The following is an 18,138-nucleotide window of genomic DNA, read 5'->3' on the forward strand; positions in this document are numbered from 1 at the left end:
CCCTGACCTCCCCACCCCCCCAAGAGGCGCACGCGCACCTCGGCCTTCGTGCTCCTCCCCCCCCACCCGCCCCTAGAGGCCCACCATCCGGGTTATCGTTGTGATGTGCCGCCAAGTTGTGAGTGTTTCCCCGAGAGGTCTTCTTTCTCCCCCGAGTCGGGGTGGTCGCTACCAGAAGGGCAACTTCGGTCGTTTTTGCCTCTTGAAGTTTTATCTTAGCTGGCCTGCTGGGAGGCGATGGACGAAACGTACCAGAGGTGGCGCGAGGGCTTTCTGTTTCGCACCAGTTCAACTGAACTGTTGTACGTGATGCCTGACAAGAGTGGCAGAAGCAGAGTCAGTGGCAACTTTCCAAAAGGGAATTGGATAAAGTATTGAAGAGGCAACATCTGCAGGGCTGTAGGGACAGAGCAGGGTTGTGGTGTTGGATAGCTCTTTCAAAGTGCCAACTTGAGTACCTACCTGTGCTGTGTTTCTATGGTATTACAAATCTTTTAACGAGTTGAGCAGGGATTCTATGCAGCTTAACATTTCTATATTATATTGAAGAAGAAAATATCTCAAGGAGTTGCTGTAATGAGCAGCCTTGTATTAAGTAATTGAGTGACTAACTTATGACAGATATAACCAATAATATAGCTGTCAACATGAAATACAGTGTGAAATATATATATAATGTATTTTCAATAGATAAAGTTCATAGAGGGGACAAATGTCATTGTATCGTGTAAGATTGCAACATCTGTGTTTGAGTGAAGAAAATCTCTTTTAGAGTGGCTCTTTAAAGTTATTAAGATAATAATCTTTATTATTGTCACAAGTAGGCTTACATCAACACTGCAATGAAGTTACTGTGAAAAGCCTCTAGCCGCCAGGCTCCAGTGCCTGTTCGGGTACACTGAGGGAGAATTTAAAATGTCCAATCACCTAATAAGCATGTCTTTCAGGACTTGTGGGGAGGAAACCGGAGCTCCCGGAAGAAACCCACACAGACACTGGGAGAGCGTGCAGACTCCTCACAGACAGTGGCCCAACCCGGGAATAAAACCTGGGACCCTGGTGCTGTGAAGCAACAGTGCTAACCACTGTGCTACCGTGTCTTAAAAGTACAGTCCAGTAGTGGATTTCTATTTTTTTTATGATATGGTGACCTTAGTTCCTGAGGTTATCAATGAAATTTCATATGTAGCAAATTTATATGCCAATCTTAAAAAAGTAAAAATGGACACAACCCCACAAACTTGATTACTCAAGAATGGCCCTGACATGTTAAAACAATTAGTTCTATGGGTTGTGTAACAAGCAGTAGGGGTAGGCATATGCAACATTTCTTTGTAACATTTGTCCAGCATAACTGGCAGATCATATGTTTAAGCCCCAACGATTTACATACTCAACAAAGTTCCCATGGCACTATTCAAAGCAGAACAGTGCATTTCTCCTTGTGTCCTGGATAATATTTATCCTCCAAATAACACCACCAAAATAGATGCACTGGTTATTTATCTTTTTGCTGTTTGTATTGCTCAAATTGGCTGCCATATTTGTTTATAAAACAATGACAATACTTCCAAAGTAATTCATTAGATATGCTCAGTAACATCACCGGGCTGCAACTCTTTCTCAGCCCGTCTGCTGCTAAAGCTCTCATCCAGTGCCTTTGTCAAATCCAGACTTCATATTCCAATGAGCTCTTGCTCAGCCTCTTCTCCATGCTCTGAACTTCAGCTTATCAAAAACTCTTGCCCCTATTCCATCCTAAAATGTGGAAGGCAGAGAAAATTGCAAGGTTGAGGGGACAGCAATGAATATAGGTGAGGACATTTATATTGAGGGAGAAAGCATGAATGCCAGCTTTTCCCCTTTCACTTTTTCCATTTTTCCCCTTCCCTCCGTTGTCAGAAATTTACTTCCCCCTGTTTTGAATTGATGCCCCTTTCCCCACTCCTTAAAATTTTTATCCCTTTCCTCTGCCCTCGCGTTTCTCATTTACCATCATTCACTTCTTCATCCTTTCCCTCTGAATCCAGACCATCCCAAACATTTTTCTCCTTGTCAGCAGTGTGTCCATCTTTTGCCATTCATTCTGCCTTTCCCTTAATAAGTATTCAGCTCTATCCCCTGCCATAAGTTTCCTCCTTCTCGATTCTTGCTTTCTACCATTTTCCTTACCTTTGCTTTGCATTCTGCCCCTTTCCTTCTACGTTTCCTTCCGTGGCAACCATTTCCTTCACCATTTACTTCAAACCAGATCCATTATCTAATGCTTAAGAAGTGTTGCTCCTTGCCAGTGCCAAGGCCATCTCTGCGTACTGGAGGTTGGTAACTTCCATTCTTGTGAGCGTTCTCACCTTTCTCTATAGATGAGGCGATCTAGTCCATTAGCCCTAGATCATTGCTGTCAGGAGTTGAAAATATATCGTGCATTGGCCATTAGATTTAGGAAGATGAAACATGAAGTAGATTTGTGCCTTCAAATGTTGACACATTCATGGGACCCCTACAATGCTGACTGTCCGCATGAAATGCTGATAAATTGCACAAATGGGAAACTAACACATAGTAGCTGAAGACATAATTATAGCCCATTCTGCATTCGTACCATGTTCAAATTTGATTTTGTACATCACCAAAAGTTAGCATGTTTTGTTACTTTTGAAGTTTCTACTTTTCTGAATCTTCCTTTTGCATTTCAATAATATGTTGTTCCTTGGTCAAGTTAATAAATAATGTTATGAGCGAGGCGTTTTCAGAACCCTAAAATGTATCATGGAGTTCAACCAACCTCTCCCTTTAATGGATTTGTTGCATTTCCGAGTACACGGCTGGTCCCCTAGGTGTGGTATTTCAATTATGGACATGTGGGTTTTTAAACACAAAACACTGTTTATTCCATGAACTCAACTTAACATCTTAAATAAACATTGGATCTCTTAACACCCCTTACTTCAAAGATAACTCAGAAAACATTGCAACAGTAAATACTTCCTTAAAATGTTTCTTCAAACTTCCAAGAAACTTAACACCTTTAAACAGTATCACATCAGGTTAAAGAATATATATAGTTTCTGTAGAATGGCAGAGATATATGAGCTTGGTTGATTTCAGCTCCAGCACCTTGCTTTTCTTAATGCAGCTCTCTGGAACCCCACAGACACACCCAAACTGCTTTCTCAAACCTGGCTTTCTACTTTTTAATCAGCTCACAGCAAAACAGCCAGGCACTTTTAAACTGCTCTCAGCAAAACCAGCCAGGTTCTTTTCAAAACTGAAACTAAAAACCAAACTGCAAAATGGCTGACCTGAACTGAGCTCCACCCACTCTATGACATCACTGTTTTCTTAAAGGTACATTGCTTAAACATCCATGTCTTAAAGGTACCCTCACATGACACCTCCCCCCCCCCCCCAAGAAAAAAAAACAACCCATCAACTTCAAGATGGCTTCATTTTTCACTTTTGCACCATCCACTAAGAAATGTACACAGTAAATATACTTTCTCATTTAAAAAAACAAACACATGCAAACAGGCATAATAATATAGTCCATTTTTCTTTGCTCTTCTTCCTCCAACCGAAATCCTTCTTGATTGACAGTCTCTTTGAACAAAGTCTCTGCACGATCCATCCATTCCTCTACTCCTCGGCATTTCTCTTCAGAATCAGATAATTCAGTTCAATCTGACCACAGAGTCCCTTGCAATTCTCCAATACAGGAGCATTGGTGATCACAGCTTTCAGGCAGTCAAATGCCTGTTGAAAGTCCGCTATCCATTGACATTTTTTAGGTTTCTTTAGCAAGTCCATCAGTGGAGTAATCACGCCACGAAACCTTTGCACAAAGGTTCGATCAAATTCATTCATGCTAAGAAATCGCATTATTTCCCTTTGTCTTGATGATAACGGAAACTCCGCAAGGAAAGTGATTCGGGCTTCTCCAAATTCACTTTCAGCGAGGTTCATCACCAAACCCGCCTCCTGAAGTCGATCGAAGAACTCCATACGATGTTTTAAATGTTCTTTCCATGTCTGGAAGGTGTAAATAAAAGCAGATTGTCCCACTTTCTCCATGCAATCCTTCAATGGTGGGACAGGATAAGAGTCCGTTCTTGTAACTGCATTCACCTTTCTATAGTCCACACACAACCATTGGGTACCGTCTGATTTAGGTACCATCACTATGGGTGAGCTCCATTGGCTGCAACGCACTTCAATTATGCCATTCTTCAGCATACACTCAATCTCTCTGTTAACCTGTGCCAATTTTAAAGGATTAAGTCTATATGGATGTTGTTTGATAGGAACAGCATTTCCCACATCTACATCATGTATAGCCATTTTAGTACTTCCCAATTTATCTCTACAAACTTGCCCATGTGATATCAATAACTCGGGTCAGTTTGTTTTTCCTCTGGAAGGTAACAACAATTCATCCCAATATTTAAGAACATCCTCATTTTCCAATTTAATTTGAGGTATGTCAAATTCACTTAATTTCTTTTCAATCTGATACGGTCCACAAAACCTAGCTTTTAAAGCTAGTGGTAACAGCACTAAAACTTTATCCCCACTGGGATAACTACGAACTTTGGATTTCTTGTCCGCTATCCGTTTCATCACATTTTGTGCAACTTTCAAATGTTGTCTAGCCAATTCACCTGCTCTATTTAATCGTTCCCTAAAGTTTGACACGTAATCCTATAGTGTAATTTCCGATTTCTCACCCACCAATTTTTCCTTAATCAATTTAAGTGGTCCTCTTACCTCATGACCAAAAATTAGTTCAAATGGACAAAATTTGGGAGACTCATTAGGTGCATCCCTAATTGCAAACAATACGAATGGGATTCCTTTATCCCAATCCTCTGGATAATCTTGGCACTACGCCCTCAACATTGTCTTTAATGTCTGATGCCCCTTTTCTAACGCTCCCTGCGATTCTGGATGGTACGCAGTTGATTTAAATTGTTTTATTCCTAAGCTATCCATAACTTCTTTGAATAACTTTGAAGTAAAATTTGTTCCTTGATCCGGTTGAATTTCTGTGGGTAGTCCATATCTAATAAAGAATTGGAGTAACTCCTCCACAATCCTTTTAGCTGTAATATTACGTACTGGAATAGCCTCTGGAAACCTAGTAGACACATCCATTACAGTCAAAAGAAATTGATTCCCACTTTTTGGTTTAGGAAGTGGTCCTAGACAATCGATTAGGACCCTTTTAAAAGGTTCCTCAAATGCTGGAATGGGTATTAAGGGCGCTGGTTTTATCACTGCTTGAGGTTTCCCTATCACTTGACATGTGTGACATAATTGCAAAATTTAACTACATCTTTATGTAGTCCAGGCCAATAAAAATGTTTCTGGATTTTAGCTTGAGTTGTCCTTATTCCCAAATGACCTCCCACTGGTACCTCATGTGCAACTCGCAACACCTCCTTTCTATACCCTACCGGCAATACTACTTGATGAACTTCTGCCCACTTTTCATCCGCCCGCATATGTACGGGTCTTCATTTTCTCATCAAGACGACATTTTTACGGTAATAACACTCTGGTATACTCTCAGATTCCTCTTCCGTATATGCTTTCCGATATATCCGTTTTATTTCTACATCTTTCTGTGTAACTCCGCCAATTTTCCTGAATTAAAAATATCCGTCTCATCCTCCACCTGTTCTTGTTCTTTTTCAACCATCTGATCAAAAATCGTTTCTGATAATTGCACTTCAACTTCAACTTCATCTTCACTCTTTGATTTCTCCTCTTGTCTTAACCTGTGACTTTGCAAAATCCCAGGATATTCGTCCTTCAACACTTCAGTTGACTGATTTTCCACTGGCTTATGAACCACAGTAGGCATCACTCCCACCTGCGATCCAGCTATATCATTACCCAAGATAAACTGTATTCCTGGACAAGATAATTTATCTATTACTCCTACTACCACTTCACCACTCTTCACTGGACTTTCCAACCTTACCTTACATAATGGAACGCTACTCCTCTCACCCTGAATTCCACATATCACCACCTTTTCTGGCAACATTCTTCCCAAACTACATAATTCCTCATCTCTTACCATTAAAGATTGACTAGCCCCTGTATCTCTTAAAATTGCGACTTCTTTACCTGCTCCTCCTGATACACATGAGTAAACTTTACCCACACAAGTAAATTCTTGAAAGACAACTGGCACCTTCTTAACAATTACTTCTTGAACAGGCTCATATGCACTTAAGATGGATTTCTTCACCTCATACTTTCCAGATGCCTCCTCCGGTAGTGATGCAAACACTTCACTAGCTCTACCTACCAGCTTTGTTTGAATCAGTAACACCCATATGTCCTGTGGCCATTTCATTTGTTTAGCTACCTTCTCAAATGAAATGAAAAAGGCTTCCGCTTCCTTCTCGTCAAACCTTGGCAATGCTTAGACATATTTAAATAGATTCCCACCAAGCCTTCGACTATGATGCTCTTTCTCACTATCCTCATCACTATCATCCAACTGTACGTTTCCCTTTATGTCTGCCAATTTTAACTGATTGTCATGTTTCATGGCCATTTTCTGAAGTTCAAACTCCCTCTCTTTATCTTTCTCCCTGATCTGTATCTCCTTTTTCTTTTTGTTCTGCTAGGGCTAGTCTTTTCTCCTGTCTTCTCTCTCCTTTTCTTTTTCCTCTCTCTCTCTTTCTCTTTCTTTTTCCTCTCTCTCACTCTCATATGCCAGCCGCTTTAATTCTTTCTCATGTTCCATTTGTTTAATTTGCAACTGAATTTTTGCCATTTCCAATGAGTCAAACTCTATCTCAGGCAACTTTAAATGCTTAACCACCGCCATAATTACCTCATCTTTTCGCATTTTATCAGGTAATGTTAACTGCAATGTTCTTGCCAAATCTAACAGTCTGCTTTTCGTTTCTGTCCGTAAAGTACTACGTGTGACATTCTCCACCCCAAAAAACTTCTGAGCCTCTGAAGGAGCCATTGTTCACAACACTCTCCCCACTTAAACTAAAATACCACACCGGAAAAGCAACAATCCTTCACTGTCTTTAAGTTCACAAAAGCCAATCCAATAGATAGACTTTTATCCCGGACGAGCCACCAATTGTTAAACATCCATGTCTTAAAGATACCCTCACATGACAATAACAATATTCAGGATCGAAGAAAACACTGTAATCAAATGTCTCTTGGCTGAAATCCCTTTCTTCAGCATTGAGATACAACTCTACATTTGTCCAATGTGGTGTACTCTACATTGGAGACTAAACAGAGACTGGGTGACCGCTTTGCAGAACACCTTCGGTCCATCGGCAAGCAGGAACCAGACCTCCCTGTTGCTTGCCATTTCAACTCACCGTCCTGCTCTCATGCCCACGTGGCTGTCCTTCACCTGCTGCAGTGTTCTAGTGAAGCCCAGCGCGAACTAGAGGAACAGTACCTCATCTTCCGATTAGGCGAGTTACAGCCTTCCAGATTTAACATTGAGTTCAACAACTTCAGTCTGTGAACTTTTTCCTCCACCTTCACCCGATTTTTATTTCTGTCAATTCATTTTCATTTCTTCATTCAGGCACAATTGCACAGTGGTTAGCACTGTTGCTTCACACTGCCAGGGTCCCAGGTTCGATTCCCGGCCTGGTTCACTATCTGAACGGAGTCTGCACGTTCTCCCCATGTCTGCGTGGGTTTCCTCCGGGAACTCCGGTTTCCTCCCACAAGTCCCGAAAGACATGCTGTTAAATAATTTGGACATTCTGAATTCTCCCTCGATGTACCCGAACAGGTGCCGGAATGTGGCGATTAGGGGCTTTTACAGTAACTTCATTGCAATGTTAATGTAAGCCTACTTGCGACAATAAAGATTATTATTATTATCTGTTTTTCTCTCACCGTTGTCCCCCCCCACACTTGGACCATCTGTACCCGGTTCCTAGTTGTCCTCTGACACACTGCTCACCTTTGTTCTGCCATTAACACATTCTGATCTCTTAATGTGCCCCCATCAGCACCCTTCTTGGCCTTGATCATCACTATTTCCATTCCCTTTGTATTTCTGTCCACAACACCTTTGTCAATCTCCACCTGTTGCAGGACCTCTATCCAGCCCCACTGCTCCACCCCCCCTCCACCCATAGATCTGATATATAAATCTGATCCTATTTCCAGTTTTCTCCAGCTTTGACAAAGAGTCATCCAGACTCAAAACTTTAGCTCCCTCCTCTCTCTATAGATGCTGTCAGACTTGCTAAGATGGTCCAGTATTTTCTGTTTTTGTCTTCATTGGTTTTGTTTTTTATGTAAATGTAGTAGATTACACAAAACAAAGAAGCCTTAATCTGATTGTGGGTTCCAGGGCTGTGAGATATATTGAACTTTAAATTATCTTTTTACTGACTGGAGTATTTCATTTTTTGTTTTGATGAAATTGATCAGCTCCTTTGAAAACCAAATAAAGGATGTGTGGAAACCTGCAATATTTTATTTACTATTGTTCCAATTGCAGGGATAGTAACAAGTCACAAGATTTGTAATAATGATTATGAAAAAGTACAGCATAAAATGACAAAGAGAAAGAATTGATCTTGTAAAAAATCTTTGGTGCCAATAAATTATTGGGAAGCGGTGTTTGGGATAGTGGGGGCCAAAGTCAGGCCAAATCCTATGGTGGTAGTCTTTGGGGTTTCGGAGGAGCCTGAGCTGCTGGAGGGGAAGGGGGCCAATGTAGTACCTCTCTGATTGCCAGCGAAGGATTCTGTTGTATTGAAGGTCGGAATTGTTGCCGGGGGTGGTGGCCTGGCTGAAGGAATTGTGTGACTTTCTCTGGCTGAAGAAGATTAAGTTCGAGTTGAGGTCAGAACAGGGTTTCGAGGTGCAGTGGAGGCCATTCATGACTTTATTTGAGGAGCTGATTGTCGCGGGGGGGTGAGGTGAGGGTTTAAAAGGGGGGAAACTGTACAAACTGTTGACTATGCTTTGATGAACTATGTATTTTGTTGATGTCATGAATGTTTGGAATAAAATATATATTTTTTTTAATTAATTGTTCTCTTCCTAAAGATCATACCATAGATATGAATAAAGAAGGTAATTTAACCTACCTTCATTTATTTATCGAGAAAGAATCTACAGTCCTTCCAAGATAACATTCAACTTTTTAAATAAATACTACTCTATATGATATTCCTTTACTCTTTTATGTGAAGGAGAACTTCCTGATATCAGTCTTAACTTTGCTCGTCACTGTTCTGAACTTCTGCCTTCTTGTCTTTCTGTTCTGATTTAATTTCAAGTATTGTTCTAGATCTAGATTAACCTAATCTATATTGTTTATCATTATATGCTTCTCCAAGACCTGAAATATCCAAGCTCCTCTCGCTCTTAATAATTTGCTCCTCTGACATTTGAGCTCAGTCTTGTGCCTCTTCTTTGCACCATGCTTAATACTTAAATGCCGACTTCCGGTTGCGGCCATGCCTGGATAGGTCGCACGTTCGGCAGTTCTCGCCAGGAACGGACTTTGCGCTCTCTAGAGGGGCCCCAACGGCACTTGTTCGACGGCTTCCAGTGTGGGAAGGTGACAGCAAGGTCCCCCCGACAGTATATGGATTGGACCAGGAGTGGAGCGGTGGAAAAAGGGATCTTGGAGCAGCGAAAAGTGAGAGGGAAAAAAAGCAAGATGGCGGCGGGTGGAGACGAAGCAGCATGGGCGCAGTGGTCGCAGGAGCAGCAGGGGTTTCTTAAACGCTGCTTTGAGGAGCTGAAAACCGAAATGCTGGAGCCAATGAAGGCGGCGATTGAGAAGTTAGTGGAGACCCAGAAGGCCCAAGGGGCGGCGATCCGAGAGGTGCGGCAAAAAGCCTCGGAGAACGAGGACGAGATCTTGGGCCTGGCGGTGAAGGTGGAGGAACACGAGACGCTGCACAAGAGGTGGGTGGAAAGATTTGAGGACCTGGAGAATAGGTCGAGGAGGAAGAATCTTCGGATTCTGGGTCTCCCTGAAGGAGTGGAGGGGTCCGATGCCGGGGCATATGTGAGCACGATGCTCAATTCGCTGATGGGCGCGGGAGCCTTCCCGAGGCCCCTGGAGCTAGATGGTGTGCACCGGGTCCTGGCAAGGAGACCCAAAGCCAACGAGCCGCCAAGGGTTGTAGTGGTGAGGTTTCACCGCTTTATGGACAGAGAGTGTGTCTTGAGATGGGCCAAGAAAGAGCGGAGCAGCAGGTGGGAGAACATGGAGATCCGAATATGCCAGGACTGGAGTGCAGAGGTGGCCAAGAAGAGAGCTGGCTTTAATTGGGCTAAGGCGGTGCTCCATCGGAAGGGGGTGAAGTTCGGTATGCTGCAGCTGGCGCGATTGTGGGTCACATTCCAGGGTCGGCACCACTATTTTGAAACGCCTGAGGAGGCTTGGAGCTTTATGCAGACTGAAATGTTGGACTCAAATTGAGGGTTTGTTGGTGTGGGGGATGTTTGCTGTATATATGGTTTAACTACGTGCAGGGAATGTTCCCTTGGTTGGGTACTGGATGGGGATGGGTGAAGGGATTTGATGGGGAGACTGTGGGAGAGTGTGGGCGTCGGTGTTGGAGGCAGGGGAGGCCCGGGGATGGGGAATTGAGGTAAGGCCACAAAAGGAGCTGCGCCAGAGGGGGCGGGGCCGGCTCAGGAAAGCGCGGGCTTTTTCCCGCGCTAGGGAAGGACGGAGGTGGGGGTCGGAGGGGGGTGGGGGCGGTACTGGAGAGGAGCGCACACTGACTGTCAGGGAGGAGGGGGAGGGGGGAATCCTACACTAGAGGGGTCGATGGGATGGCGGAAGAGGCCGGGGTCAGCAGGAGTCAGCTGACTTACGGGAGTGTTATGGGGGGAGCAAAAGAGCTAGATATGGATCTAGCGGGGGCGGGGGGTGTGGTTTGGGTTGCTGCTGCATTGGCCAAAGGGGAACTGGAAATAGGAGAGGTGGTCGGGGCGGGGGTCCGCCGTCTGGGGGACTGGAGGGTGCGGGAGGTGCGGGCACGTGACTGGCTTAGAAAAGGAGATGGCTAGTCGGCAGGGGGGCGGGGGGAGCAGCCCCCCAATCCGCCTGATAACTTGGAATGTGAGGGGCCTGAATGGGCCGGTTAAGAGGGCCCGAGTGTTCGCGCACTTAAAGGGACTGAAGGCAGACGTCGTCATGCTTCAGGAGACACATTTGAAGGTGGCAGATCAGGTCAGGCTAAGAAAGGGATGGGTAGGACAGGTATTCCATTCGGGGCTGGATGCGAAGAACAGAGGGGTTGCAATACTGGTGGGGAAGTGGGTGTCGTTTGAGGCAAAGAATATTGTAGTGGATAATGGAGGTCGATACGTGATGGTGAGCGGTAGGTTGCAGGGGGTGCGGGTGGTACTGGTAAACCTATACGCCCCGAACTGGGATGATGCCGGATTTATGAAGCAAATGCTGGGTCGGATTCCGGACCTGGAGGTAGGAAGCTTGATAATGGGGGGGGGATTTCAACACTGTGCTGGATCCAGCATTGCATCGCTCTAGGTCCAAGACGGGGAAGAGGCCGGCTGCGGCCAAGGTGCTTAGGGGGTTTATGGACCAGATGGGGGGAGTGGATCCATGGAGGTTTGCCAGGCGGGAGGGTGCATCGAGAGATATTTGGAGGCCAATGACAACGGAGAGGTGCAGATAGGGGTAGTCAGGGAGGCGTTGAAGGCGGTGGTCAGGGGAGAGTTGATCTCCATCAGGGCCCACCGGGAGAAGAGAGAGGGCAGGGAGAGGTTGGTGGGGGAGATCTTAAGGGTGGACAGGAGATATGCAGAGGCCCCCGAGGAGGGACTACTCAGGGAGCGGTGAAGCCTCCAGACGGAGTTTGACCTGTTGACCACAGGGAAAGCAGAGGCACAGTGGAGGAAAGCACTGGGGGCGACGTACGAGTATGGGGAGAAGGTGAGCCGGATGCTGGCACACCAGCTTCGTAAGAGGGAGGCAGCGAGGGAGATAGGTGGAGTTAAGGATAGCGGGGGGAATACGGTGCGGAGTGCGGTGAGAGTAAATGAGGTATCAAGGACTTCTATGAGGAGCTGTACAGATCTGAGCCCCCAGAGGGGGAACAGGGGATGCGCCGATTTTTGGATCCACTGAGGTTCCTGAGGGTGGAGGAGCAGGAGGTGGCTGGTTTAGGGGCGCCAATTGGGTTGGAGGAGCTGGTTAAATGATTGGGGAACATGCAGGCGCGGAAGGCCCCGGGGCCAGATGGGTTCCCGGTAGAGTTTTATAGGAAATATGTGGACCTGCTAGGCCCGTTGCTAGTGAGGACTTTCAATGAGGCAAGGGCGGGGGGGGGGGACCTTGCCCCCGACAATGTCCGGGGCGCTGATCTCTCTGATCCTGAAGCGGGACAAGGACCCACTGCAATGTGGGTCGTATAGACCGATCTCGCTCCTCAATGTGGATGCTAAGTTGCTGGAAAAGTGCTGGCTACGAGAATTGAGGACTGTGTCCCGGGGGTGATCCATGAGGACCAGACGGGATTTGTAAAGGGCAGACAGTTAAACACTAATGTGCGGGGGCCCCTCAACGTGATTATGATGCCATCGGCGGAGGGAGAAGCGAAGGTAGTGGCAGCTATGTACGCGGAGAAGGCCTTCGACCGGGTGGAGTGGGAATATCTTTGGGAAGTGTTGCGGAGGTTTGGGTTCGGGGAGGGGTTCATCAGCTGGGTCAGGCTGCTATATAGAGCCCCGGTGGCGAGTGTGGCTACGAATCGGCGAAGGTCGGAGTACTTTCGGCTGTACCGAGGGACGAGGCAGGGGTGCCCCCTGTCCCCCTTGTTTGCATTGGCAATTGAGCCTTTGGCCATGGCACTAAGGGAGTCCAGGAGATGGAGGGGATTGGTCCGAGGGGGAGAGGAACACCGGGTGTCGCTGTATGCGGACGACCTGTTGCTGTATGTGGCAGATCCAGTGGAGGGGATGGCGGAGGTCATGCGGATCCTAAGGGAGTTTGGGAATTCTTGGGCTATAAGCTCAACGTAGGGAAAAGTGAGCTCTTTGTGGTGCATCCAGGGGACCAGGGAAGGGGGATAGACGACCTACCATTGAAGAGGGCGGAAAGGAACTTTCGGTACTTGGGGATCCAGGTGGCTGGGAGCTGGGGGGCCCTGCATAAGCTCAATTTGACGCGGTTGGTGGAGCAGATGGAGGAGGATTTCAAAAGATGGGATATGCTGCCACTCTCGCTAGCGGGCAGGGTACAGTCAGTTAAAATGATGGTCCTCCCGAGGTTTCTCTTTGTGTTCCAGTGCCTTCCCATTGTGATTACCAAGGCTTTTTTTAAATGGGTAGGTCGGAGCAGCATGGGTTTCGTGTGGGCAAATAAGACCCCGAGGGTAAAGAGGGTGTTTCTGGAGCGTAGCAGGGACAGGGAAGGCTGGCGCTGACAAATCTGTGCGGCTATTATTGGGCAGCCAACGTGGCGATGATCCGAAAGTGGGTAATAGAGGGAGAGGGGGCGGCGTGGAAGAGGTTGGAGATGGCGTCCTGCAGGGGTACGAGCCTGAGGGCGCTGGTGACGGCACTGCTGCCGCTCTCGCCGACAAGGTACACCACAAGTCCAGTGGTGGCGGCAATGTTGAAGATCTGGGGGCAGTGGAGACGCATTGGGGCGAGGTGGGAACCTCGGTTTGGTCCCCGATTCGGGAGAACCATCGGTTCGTCCCGGGAAGGATGGATGGGGGGTTTCGGAGCTTGCATCGGGCAGGGATTAGAAGAATGGGGGACCTGTTTATAGATGGGACGTTTGCAAGCCTAGGGACGCTGAAGGAGAAGTTTGGGTTACCCCCAGGAAATGCGTTCAAGTATATGCAAGTGAGGGCGTTTGTGAGGTGGCAGGTGAGGGAATTCCCGTTGCTCCCGGCACAGGGGATTCAGGACAGGGTGATTTCGGGTGTATGGGTCGGAGAGGGCAAGGTTTTGGCGATCTATCCGGAGATGAAAGAAGAGGAGGAGGCCTCGGTAGAGGATTTAAAGGGCAAGTGGGAGGAGGAGTTTGGGAAGAGATAGATGAGGGTCTGTGGGCTGATGCCCTGAGTAGGGTTAATTCCTCTTCCTCTTGCGCCAGGCTCAGACTAATACAATTTAAGGTTACTCACAGAGCGCATATGACAGGGGCGAGGATGAGTAGGTTCTTTGGGATGGAGGACAGGTGTGGGAGGTGCTCGGGAAGCCCGGCGAATCACGTCCACATGTTCTGGTCGTGCCCGGCACTGGATGGATTCTGGAGGGGTTTCCCGAGGACTATGTCCAAGGTGGTGAAAGTCCAGGTCAAGCCAAGCTGAGGGTTGGCACTATTTGGGGTAACGGATGAGCCGGGAGTGCAGGAGGCGAAAGAGGCCGGTATCCTGGCCTTTGCGTCCCTGGTAGCCAGGTGGAGGATCTTGCTATTATGGAAGGACGCAAAGCCCTCCAGTGTGGAAGCCTGGATAAATGACATGGCACGGTTCATTAAGCTGGGGAAGATAAAGTTTGCCGTGAGAGGGTCTGTGCAGGGGTTCTTCAGGCGGTGGTAACCGTTCCTAGACTATCTCGCGGAGCGTTAGGAGGAGGTCAGCAGCAGCAGCAACCCGAGGGGGGGGTCTCTTTCGAGGGGGGTATTTGGGTGGTTGGGGAGGGGGCTTCCCCAAGGGTACCTTTGAATGTCATATGGGGGACACCCAATGTATAAGTTTTGTATTATTTTCGAATGTTGTGTTTGTGTTTTTTCTTTTTGTTATGGGGGGGTTGTTAAAAAGTTTTGTTGGAAAAACCTGAAAAACATATTTAAAAAAAAAATACTTAAATGCCTTTCAATGACATAATGGAAAGCAGAGAAGTATGGTTTTGATTGTCAGTGACTTATTCAACAACCTTAACCTGTATACTGCCGTCTTCAATTTTACTCAACTGTTCTGAGCAGGCAGTATTTGAAGCTGGTAGGGTCCTTCGCTAAATAAGCAGGTTGGGATTTGATGACGTGGTTAAGTCCTGAAAGTAATTATAACTCTGGCCTGACTGGGGAAGCCATGGGGCTTTCCCACCAGGTGAAGAAAATGGGAATGGCAAAACTTATTACCTGCATTTTCGCTGTTGCTTGCTGACCATCTGCCAGTTCCTGCCCCTTTCAGAAGGACTGTTACGGGGAATCATGAACGTCAACCTGAAAATTATATTGCTCAAGTCTTACTCTGCCACTATTGAAGAGGCACCAGAGTTTGGTACAAACCTTGCCCACCTGCCCAAATTTCACTCTTAAAATTTATAATAGCTGTAAAGGCACTTTTCTTATTTTGAAAATAAACATCTCTGCTTCCTTAAAAACTACAAAATGTATTAGCTTGGCCATTGCACAGTTTGGAAGAAAATTGAAAGACTTGAACATTCAAAGTTAAGAGACAATGCCGAATGGAAGATTGAAAATAACTATCATCTCCATTTAGTAACAGTTTAGTTTGGGTCTCCAATACCACCAGGATGTGGAATAATTTTGTTTGCTTACTCTAAATATGTTTATTTCTCAGTCAGTACTTGACCTGTTGGGAACATTCCAGCATAGACTGCCCTTTTATTTACAAAACATTGTTAAACATTCATGTAAATATGATGTGTGTCAGATTAAATATTTAAGGATGATGCACTTTTTGTTAGTAATGTGTAAATTTTAAGTTAAATGCATCAACATTTATTACCTTATTTTAGATTTCAATATTATACACATTACAAGAAGCTTTCAAATGAGGATTGAAAATTACACACGCTAAAAATCTTGCTGTTGTGTATGATAGTGGATGGAAGAATTCTTTGGTAATACTGGTAAATCTGAAATAGTGCCCTCTTTTGGATGTTTAGAACAGCATTGGGCTCCAAGTTTTTTTTAAAATCGGGGTTAAAAGTAAAAACTGGAAGATTTAGCAAATTATCTTCTCCCCACTAGACATATCCATTAATTTCAACAGTTAGCTTGTATGGGTAATGACTTGAGTATTAATATGTGTAGCAACACCTTTTACTTTGTTAAGAGCTCTGAAGGTTTATTTATTTCTGTAATGTGCAGGGTGTTAGATCTGCCATTTGAATATATCCTGCAAAAGGCAGATCTAGAGTACTCAAAACATTGCTGAGAAAAAACCTTAACAGAAATGTTGGATTTTTTTTAACATCCATGTTCTCTCTTTCTAGGCAGTGGTTTCACATGCATGCTCATATATTGAGTCTACCAATTGTACTCCTCACCCCTGGCAGTAGGAATACAAACTCAGAAAGAGACAAAACAACTCTTGAAGCTTAATTTCCACAAATTAAGCAATCAAACAGCTAGCCTCACTGAAGCAAGCAGAACATTTTTACATCGGCCATGGTGTAACTCTTCTCCCTACTATGTATGTGTGTGTATCAATATTTGTTGTATGGTTTCCCACTTTAACAGATAAGCTGTGATCAAACTATATTCAACAAGACAAAATTTGGAAAAATGAAGAAAAACAGAGAAGGAACAAGATACAAGAGCAGCAAGCTTGCCATACTGTGATCAGACATGGATTTGAAGCCACAGCTCTCCATAAAGTGAGCTTTCAATGTTAGCAAAGCATAAACAAAGCATAAAAATAAGTGAAATACTGTGGATGCTGGAATGTGAAACAAGAACAGTGGATGCTGGAAAAACTATGCAGGTCTGGCAACATTAGGAGCAAAAGCAGAGTTAACATTTTGCGTCCTTTAACTCTTCATCAGAAAAACAAAGCATATCTGTGCAGTAAAAGGCTGAATCTGAGACTTTTGATATATTCCTAGCCACTCAAACATATGATAGTGCCCTGGAATAAAAGCGGTGTTGACAGCAGCTTGAGTCCATATTTGCTTTTGCAAAGAAACATGGTAGAAATCTAAGGATGAAAAACAGAAAGAGTGGCAGTGAAATAAGAAAAGTGGCACTTTTTAAATATTCTTCAATTTGCATTCATCAGGAATGGAACCAGACAGGATGTGAGTATTGCAGGAGATGGTTTTGTGATTTAAAAACCCATTCAATCCCTGTCCAAACTCATTTGCATTCAAGTAGACTTGGAGTGAACGTTGCAGTTCTAACACCTCATTAACATTGGAAGATTGCTTTCTAAGTGACATTATACATTTATAATTTTGACCTCCCACCGGTACCTTCTCCATCTATGCCATAAGCTAAATAAAGCAGTATCATAAATCACAGAAGGCTGAGGACTTTATTTCCTTATGTATTGGCCTTGAAGTAGCTTTTGGAACATTTTACTAACAGCATGACCACTCTACATAATCATATGAAATAATTAATGAAAAACATGTAAGCTTTACAGACGGCTTAATCATTAGCAGTTACACGTGCATGCAGGTAGAATGCTGGGGTTTGTACCATTTCACTTGCTTAAAAAGTATTATTCACTCAAACTAATTTTATACGCTTTTAAAGGAGATCGGTAACAGGGAAATACTTCAAAATTGGCTGAAGCAAACAGGAGGCAGGTTGATGGGCTTCTTGCTACCGCTTAATTCCTTTTCTCCATCGTTAAAGTTTACATTGATGAGAAAGTACTATCAATCATGGGTCAATCTGAAAATCCTGGGATTCATTGAAGTTCAATTCTAAGGAACATTCTTGGTAGTGGCAAATGACTTTACATGCTTATTTACACTGCAGCGGGGTAAACGTTCTAAACTACGTTCAACAGACTATTGTTGCATCTGTAAAGGTGAGTCCATAAAGTCTGCTTCCATTATGATGAATACAGTAAAACGTCTTACAACACCAGGTTAAAGTCCAACAGGTTTGTTTCAAATCACTAGCTTTCGGAGCACTGCTCCTTCCTCAGGTGAATGCCACTGGAAGGCAGAATGAGAAAGAGTCAAAAGGAAGGTGACTTACATGTACATATGTATGCATAGGAGTTTGCATAATTTTCTTGATATAAACTGCAAAGGAAAATAACATGGTGCCTTGTGAGGAAGGAGCAGTGCTCCGAAAGCTAGTGTTTGAAACAAACCTGTTGGACTTTAACCTGGTGTTGTAAGACTTCTTACTGTGCTCACCCCAGTCCAACGCCAGCATCTCCACATCATTATGATGAATATTCATTT

The 18,138-nt window shown here is 44.8% G+C and overlaps 1 long non-coding RNA gene across 1 annotated transcript; it reads left to right on the top strand.

Moving 5' to 3' along the window:
• The first annotated feature begins 124 nt into the window (after window positions 1–124).
• On the top strand, window positions 125–17,238 carry LOC140386806 (uncharacterized). The gene is made up of 2 exons (XR_011933677.1): window positions 125–480; window positions 16,210–17,238. It is a non-coding gene; the product is annotated as an uncharacterized lncRNA (long non-coding RNA).
• The last annotated feature ends 900 nt before the right edge of the window (window positions 17,239–18,138 follow it).

Source organism: Scyliorhinus torazame, chromosome 12 (genome assembly GCF_047496885.1).
Source record: "Scyliorhinus torazame isolate Kashiwa2021f chromosome 12, sScyTor2.1, whole genome shotgun sequence".
NCBI classification, from domain to species: Eukaryota; Metazoa; Chordata; class Chondrichthyes; order Carcharhiniformes; family Scyliorhinidae; genus Scyliorhinus; species Scyliorhinus torazame.